Source organism: Arvicola amphibius, chromosome 3 (genome assembly GCF_903992535.2).
Source record: "Arvicola amphibius chromosome 3, mArvAmp1.2, whole genome shotgun sequence".
Taxonomy (NCBI): Eukaryota; Metazoa; Chordata; class Mammalia; order Rodentia; family Cricetidae; genus Arvicola; species Arvicola amphibius.
The window spans coordinates 99,019,399-99,026,909 of record NC_052049.1 but is presented as its reverse complement, the minus strand read 5'-3'; the positions used below and the strand labels follow the sequence as shown (position 1 = coordinate 99,026,909).

The following is a 7,511-nucleotide window of genomic DNA, read 5'->3' as shown; positions in this document are numbered from 1 at the left end:
GGTCCCCAGTTAGCATAATCCTTCATCACCCTGTCACATCTCATGTGCACTATTTGCGCACACACCTTTCCCCCTCCTCTCTTCGTTCTGGTTATTATAAACCTAATCCAGATCACCCACAGCACAACCATGAGCTCACCAGGCATGAAGCACGATTGACATTGCTTAGCAACCATGAAAATAGCTAAGCCGGCCCCCACAGGGGGCTGGACAGCCTCATCCTTGGGGCATGTGGGAACGGAAGAGTTTTAGTTGAGATGAAGACACAAACAGACTGAACTGGTCTCCAAACATCACGTTTCTTGTTGCCTGACACTCTAGGGGATTGTTTTGTTTGTATCCCGCCTATCCGCTTTCTCAAGCACCAACATGTACCTAGAATGGTCAGATATGATGGGATAAAAATAATTAGTCATAAAATCTATGATTTTCTTTTTTACTGCACAAAGATGCACATGAATGCACACTGATATGTGGACTGGATCCAGATGCAGAGGCAGTTTGGTTTGATGTCCTGTTCTACGTGGAATCAGGGTTAGAGGTGGCATGTCAGAGCCCATTAGCCATCCTTGCTGATTAGATCAATGAATGAGGACAGAGCTTGGTTCAGGGATGTTATGCAGCTAATAACAATAGTGCCTGCCCTCATTCTCGGTCCTTCTGCATAGATACACTTTGTCATAAGTGGGAAGGTTCAATGAAACGGGGACATCAGTCAGACCAAACAGGTAGAAGTAGGCATTAAAGAACTGCTTCTGGGAGTGGCTGTGGCTCTGGACTCCTGTGAAGGATAGAATCAAAGAAATTAGAAGAGAATTTGCAGCCAGGGAGCTCAGAAGAAGCATTTTCTGCTAGAGCAGGGGCTGGGTAAAGCTGAGTGACTCAACGACTGGATGTGGATCGCCCAACCAATGCCTTACTGATGTATCAATAGAATGAAGCACAATGTGCCTTCTCGCCTGAAGAACACGTATCTCTATCCCAAAGTGATAAATTGTCACACCTCATCAGGTATGAAGTTGGTTGGGCACAACCAACACTCTAATTTAGGATAAACAGAATCACACTCTAATCTAGGATAAACGATGATAAAGTATGATGTTTCATCGATGGAATGTAAAAAATACCAAGGCTGATGTCCAACCGTTAAAACCCAGGCTCTGGAGCCACAGCGACTTCTCTTAGGCAGCGCGAGAATTCCTGTGGGTTTCTCATGCTCTGCACTCCAAACAAGCTTGCCTTGAGTCACATGACAATGGCCCTCCTGCTCACTTGTCTTGTCTTGACTGTTTAATTTATGTTCCATCACTTTTAAAATTGGTTATCTTGCTTCCCCTTGCCTTGCCCAGCTCTCTTGGCATCAAAACATCTATTTTTATGACCCTGAAGTCAACTTCTAGCTTATTGGAAGAGTATCATTCTCCAAGGTTACATGCAACAAAAATAAAATAATACCACAAAGTTTTTTTTTTTAAATATTGACCCAATTCCTAGTAGCTTCATCCTAGTGGCTCTTCTTCTTTGCTCATTATTTTGGTCTTGGGACTGGATTGGAGCTAGGTAGGCATTTTGGTTCAAGTTTCTGACACTTCCTCTGGTGAAACCTAGACAGGAATTAAGGTGCGTGGATTGTGAGATAAATGTATACTGAGATAGATAAGCATAAAATAAAAAAGGGAAGTAGAGATGCTGACTCTGCACCCAGTTTGTGCCATTTCCCTCTCGTCTGACTCCCATTCTCACTAACTTACTGAAGTGGCTTTTACCGAAGCCTGTCGTACGTTGCTCTATCCATGGACATTGCACAGCCTGAGTCATTGTATTTGTTCTGAGTCATTTCATGTCAAGGTGACACAAGCTGGAGTCATTTGGGAAGCTGGCACCTCAATTGAGAAAACACCCTCACCAGATTTGCCAGTGGGCAATCCTGTGGTACATTTTCTTGATTGATGTATGATACAGAGGGCTCAGCTCGCTGCGGGTGGTGTCAATCCTGGGCAGGCAGCTCTAGCTGCTATAACAAAGCATGCTGAGTAAGCCAGGAGCCTAAGTCAGTAAACAACACTCCTCCATGGCCTTTGCGCCGCTTCCTGCCTCCAGGTTCCAGCCCCGCATGAGTTCCTGCCCTGACTTCCCTGGGTGATGAACTGCTACCTGCAAGTGTGAGTGGAAAAGACCATTTCTTGCCCAAGTTATTTTTGGTGATAATGTTTCAGCACAGCAATGGAAGCCCTAACTAAGACGTTATTATAATGCAAACACATCTATCTAGCCACAGCAGGGAACATAAAATTCTTCTCATCTTCAGCAGTCAATGCCCAGAGGGAAAAATAGACAGAGATCAAAAGGAAAGTGGTCTCACCCATTAGCTCTTCTTCAGGGAGACTAGAATCTCTAGAAGGCATTAAAATGAAAAGAAGTTAAATGTAATTTAATTTTTGAAGCAAGGCACCCCTATTTATCTCAAGTTGGCCTGGAACCCCAGGCTTCCTGCCATTGCCTGCAAAGTTGGGATCATAGACTTGTGATACCATGGTTAACATACTTATTGAAGGCCACTTGACATGAGATTTACTCTCTCAACAAAGTTGTACTTGTGCCATTCAGTACCGGCAACCATAAACCAATGTTGTACCACACACCTAGAGTTTGTCTTCCACTGACAGGTGAAGTTCTTTGAGCAGTAGCTCCCATTTTGGCTAAATGTGGCCACATTATACCTGGCATCCTTTTTTTGTTGTTTTATTTCTTTTTATTACTTTTTAATTATATGTGTGCATAAGCATTTGTGTTGGGATATGTGTATCTGAGCGCATGTGACTGTGGATGTCAGAGGTGGTAGTTAAGCCTCCTTACTGGGGACTTGGATTCTCTGTAAGAGCAGTGCATGCTCTTACTGCCAGGCTGTCTCTCCACCCCGGCACTTGGTTTTAAAATGGAAGCATGCATAGTATAAAAATTTGTGAGATATGGGAATATAGACAGATAATTAAAGACATCTAGAACCCCACTAGTCAAAATAAAGTTTACTTATTTTTATCTACCTTTAGTCTTTTCCTGACAATTTAAAGATTATAATATATAAGACTTTTAAGCATAATTAACAAAAGTTTGGATAGATGACAAAGACGGATGTGGTGACAGTATTTTTGCCACTCAAATTATCCAGAAGTTTTTAAAGAGTCAGACAACAGCCATTCAATATCTCTGTCCACACTTCTAAAGCTTATACCTTCTTTTTACTGAGTGGATTACCGTGTGCATTGGTTTGTTTTGCACCCTTGTGGATTGACGTCACTTATATAAGCACTCCCCACACAAAACTTTTAGGCACATTCCTCAAGGAAAGAAAGGATAACAGCTAAGTCTGATGAAAAGATTCCATATGTCATGAGAAAATATCTAATATGCTTTAAAAATTATGCATACTTCAATTTATATATAAGAGAGTTGGCAGGAAAATAAGGCATGGTTGATAATGGCTCAAGGAGGTCCTGACTGGTACAACAGATTTCTTCTTACATTATTAAATGTCAAGAATTTATTATCAAAATTAAAAATGAAGCTTCAGTTGTATATAAAGTCATGATCCTGTTCAGTAGTTGTCGGGAAGTGTTGGTGGAACTCTACACACAGCTGGGGTGGGGGGAAGCAAGGGCCGGCTCTAGTTGGAATGTTGAGTTTATTCAGACAGCTCGCTTTGACTTAGATGGTTATGAAATACTGAATGAAATCATCATATGAGAAATGCACCCTTCCTTGTTAACCAGGATCCCAACTTTGAATGCTATCTGAGAGTCCTCCGTTTGAACAGAAGGCCATGCGGTCCTCAAAGGCAATCTTCCCACTGGCATTGTGTTGCTTTGCAATGGAATTCACAGTTTAGGGGCTCAGCCTGAATCCCATTGTCAAAAGCTCTTCTACAGTTTCTGGGGGGGGGGGGGCACTGTTTCCCTCCTATCGCCATGGAAACTGATGAAGTGTTGTCATCAGCTGCTCAGCACAGTCCAGAGCTCTTTAAGTTTGCTGAATCCCATTGTGACAGACATATCTTTGTCCAACATTGAAACCGTAAGGTGACAAGTCTCCAGATGAAGAAGTTTCTATCTTCCCGCAATGCCAGACTGCGTTAGACCTCCGCAGCCTGTCAGCATCAATTTGTCCGTCCTGTCCAGTCACAGCAGCTACGTAATTTTACAGTGGATCCTGAATTTGTCCAGGGAACACAGGCCCTCCAGCAGCCCACCATGCCTGCGCGGGTAGTACCTGCTGCCAGCGCCGCGATGCCGGAGCTATGCCACGGTGCAGACTGTGCCTCCGCCTTGCACCCCTTGACATATTCTTTGATCACGAAACTTGCGTTAGTTTCTTTTCTTGTGACTAAACACCTAACAAGAAGCAAGCTTGGGGAGCGAGGGTTTGTTGTTCACAGTGTCCTGGCTGGGAATCCATGGCAACACAATATTCACCACTGTGGTGGTGGGTTCTTGTTGACATCTGTAGCTAATTAGGAAGCCGAGCAAAGGGCGTGCCAGTGGTCAAACTCATGTCTCCAGATGAGTCTAGATAACTCACACTTTTGCTAACTTTCCACAAAAGAGCACGTTTGAGCTCCGTGTTCACACATGCAGTGCATGTCTCTTCTACCCACCTTCTAAACTCTGCTCCTGTTTCTTTCTTCTCAGCCTCCTAGTGTCTCTTGGTGGGGCAACTGGGGAAGCCTCCTTGGGGCCTCTGCCTGCACTGTGATGGCATCTGCCTTTAGGGTCCGGAAGTGTCTACTTATCAGCACAAATCACATCATGTAAAATTTCTCAGTGATGTCTCGCTATTCTTAGGATCAAGTCCAATCTACCAGGTTTGAACAACCCAATCCATAGTCATGTCTTTAGTCTTCTGATTTCGTCTTTCAGTTTCTTGAATTTCCAAAGCTTCCTAGCATCTTGGAAACCCCCTCTCATTCCATGTGCTCTTTGGAGAAGCCTCCTTGATCCCCTACTATGGTACTGGGTACTTTTCCTCTGTGGCACCTAACACAATTTTTACCAAAAAATATTTGTGAAGTAATTTGTATATTGTTTCTCTCCTGTTAAAATCCTCCTCCTATTCTCCCTCTCCCTTCCCCCCCTCTCTCTTTCTCTCCCTTTTTTAGAAACAGATGTTTATTGTTTAGCCCAGACTGGCTTTATATTTATGGTAATTCTCCTGTCTCAACCTCTCAATAACAAGTTCTTCGGGCTTAGCTGGGATTACACACGTCCTCCGTGAAGCCCAGTTTGAAATTCTTCTTAATATTTTATCTCTGAACTAGGTATACTTTTATTTGATTCAATAAATACTTGAGTGGCTGAGTAAACCAGAGAGGGACTACACACTGAGCCTTAGTGGGAACCTTGGAAGTGGCTGCTCAGTTTGGTGCCCGTGGATAAAAGTGAAGCTCAGCTTTCTTCTAGATTCAGATGTTAGATTCCCATCCTGCAAGCATCAAGGCCCTGGGGGAGCTCCCAGGACAGCACCATGTGAATGAGACCGATGATCTGTCTGAGGTTCCAAAGGGCCTAGATTGGCTTAGTTGTGTGTGAGAGAAACCTGACACTGTCTTGCTTTGGCAAGTAGGAAATCGGTAACACAGTCCTATAAATGAGCACAGTCCGGGTTCAAGCAACAAATAACCTTGGACTTGAATCCTGACTCAGCACCACAGCAGCTTGCGAAGCGAGCAGAACTGTGTCTTTGAGTCTATCTCTCAGGTGCTGGGGAATGCAATAACCTAATGCACATGACTTTGCCAGTGCTGGGCATGTCAGAAGAGCTGCCTAACTGTGCTGTTGTGTTTTCCAGTTGTCTTTGTCATTTAATAGCAATCTGCTTGGCCTTGGTTGGCTGGCTTCCTTCAGTTTTAAGATCATCATCATTTTTTTGACACTCTGACCTTTGCTTTCTCCAGCTCTAGGCTGCAATGATCAAGGGACTCTTAGGTTCCATCTACTGTGGGATTCACTAAAACATTTCCATGGGAAGAGCAAGAGTCACTTCTCTTTGCAGCCAGGCTCAGTCGGACTTGTCCTAGAAGATAAGCAACGTTGACACGCAGGAGGGGAGAGTCCAGTGCAGTCTGGCTTGGCCTTTCCTGGAATCTCGCACTTTTGGGTGGGACTGGAGACAGATGTTCCATGAGCGCCACATCACGTACATTGGACCTTCTGAGAATGATGGCAGGAGAGGATCCAGGGGAGCAGGGTGACTTGGACTCTCTTTCTTGGAAAGGCGATGTTGTTGGCAAGACTTAGGTCTTGCTTCATAGATGGACAGGGAGGAGGACTGGGCAGTGGGAACTGGGGTTGAGCTGCACCCTCTCTGGAAGTCGGGTCTGAGAACATTGATTCTAGAACGGTGGTTCCAACTTCAGCCCACTCTCTGAGGTTGTGGATGATCCTCCTGATGTTTGGGGAGCTGTCATTAATCTGATACGTGTGCAAACTGAATCCATTTGGGTGTGAGGGAAAGTTGAAGATGCATGAAAGTAGGAAAGATGAGGACAAAGAGTAGGGGTGCCTTGCGCAGTAGATAGAATTCTATCCAGAGGAGCAACAGAAACCCTCAAATAACAGTGTTTAAGCAAAGGTTTATTTGTCTCTCGTGTAAAATGTTGGAGAAGGAGACCAAGGTTGTGATGATGGCATCACAACTCATCAGTGAGCACATTTCTATAGGACACCTCTGTCATTCTCAATATCTCCTCCTTGTAGTTCATAAAGGTGACTCATTGTGTGTGTTTGTGTGTGTTGTGTGTGTGTGGTCAAATATGCATTCCAGCCAACTAGAAAAAGAGAGGAAGGAAGAAAGAAACAAGTTTTCTCTTTTAGAACATTTCCTAGAAATTGAACACTTTGCTTAAGTGCATATCCCATGAACCAATATTTGGTATCTGGCTACACGCAGCCGCAGAGAAACTGGAAAGTGTGTTCTTATTCTGAGTGAAACATGTCCAGCTAACTTTTGTGTGTAATGAAAGGAGAAATAAAGAGGGGGGAGAAGTATGGGAGGGCACACACCACTTCCTACCACACCCTGAAAACAAGGATAGACACTATAGACGGATGTTATTAGAGTAGCCCGGGTCAGTTTTGTCTTGAGGCTTGAGCGAGCCACTCCAACCTGCTTGGCATCTTAATCTCACCAGAGGCCAGCTATGCAACGCTGGGCAAATTGTTTAGTCTCTCTGAACGCACACTAGTTTCCCCTTCTGTAAGTAATAAAAAAAAAAAAATAACTGCCTCAGACAATTGTCCATAGAACCAAAAGAGAGGTCCCCTTGCGCAGTTGTGGGCTCCTAGACATGCCAGTGATCACTCTGCTAGCTGGATCAGAGCCTCCCAATGACGTCCTTTTCCTTTGGCTCACTCGGAAATGGGATTTCTAGCCATCATTATTCTGTGGGCATTACCCACGCCCTTCACAAAGGTCATCATTTTCTCCTTGGATTAATCTCTTGCTTCAATTTTGAGTAC

General features: G+C 44.1%; 1 pseudogene; it reads right to left on the bottom strand.

Annotated features, from left to right (window-relative positions):
- Positions 1 to 3,705: 3,705 nt before the first annotated feature.
- LOC119809303 lies at positions 3,706 to 6,175 on the bottom strand (annotated as a pseudogene).
- Between the last annotated feature and the right edge of the window lie 1,336 nt (positions 6,176 to 7,511).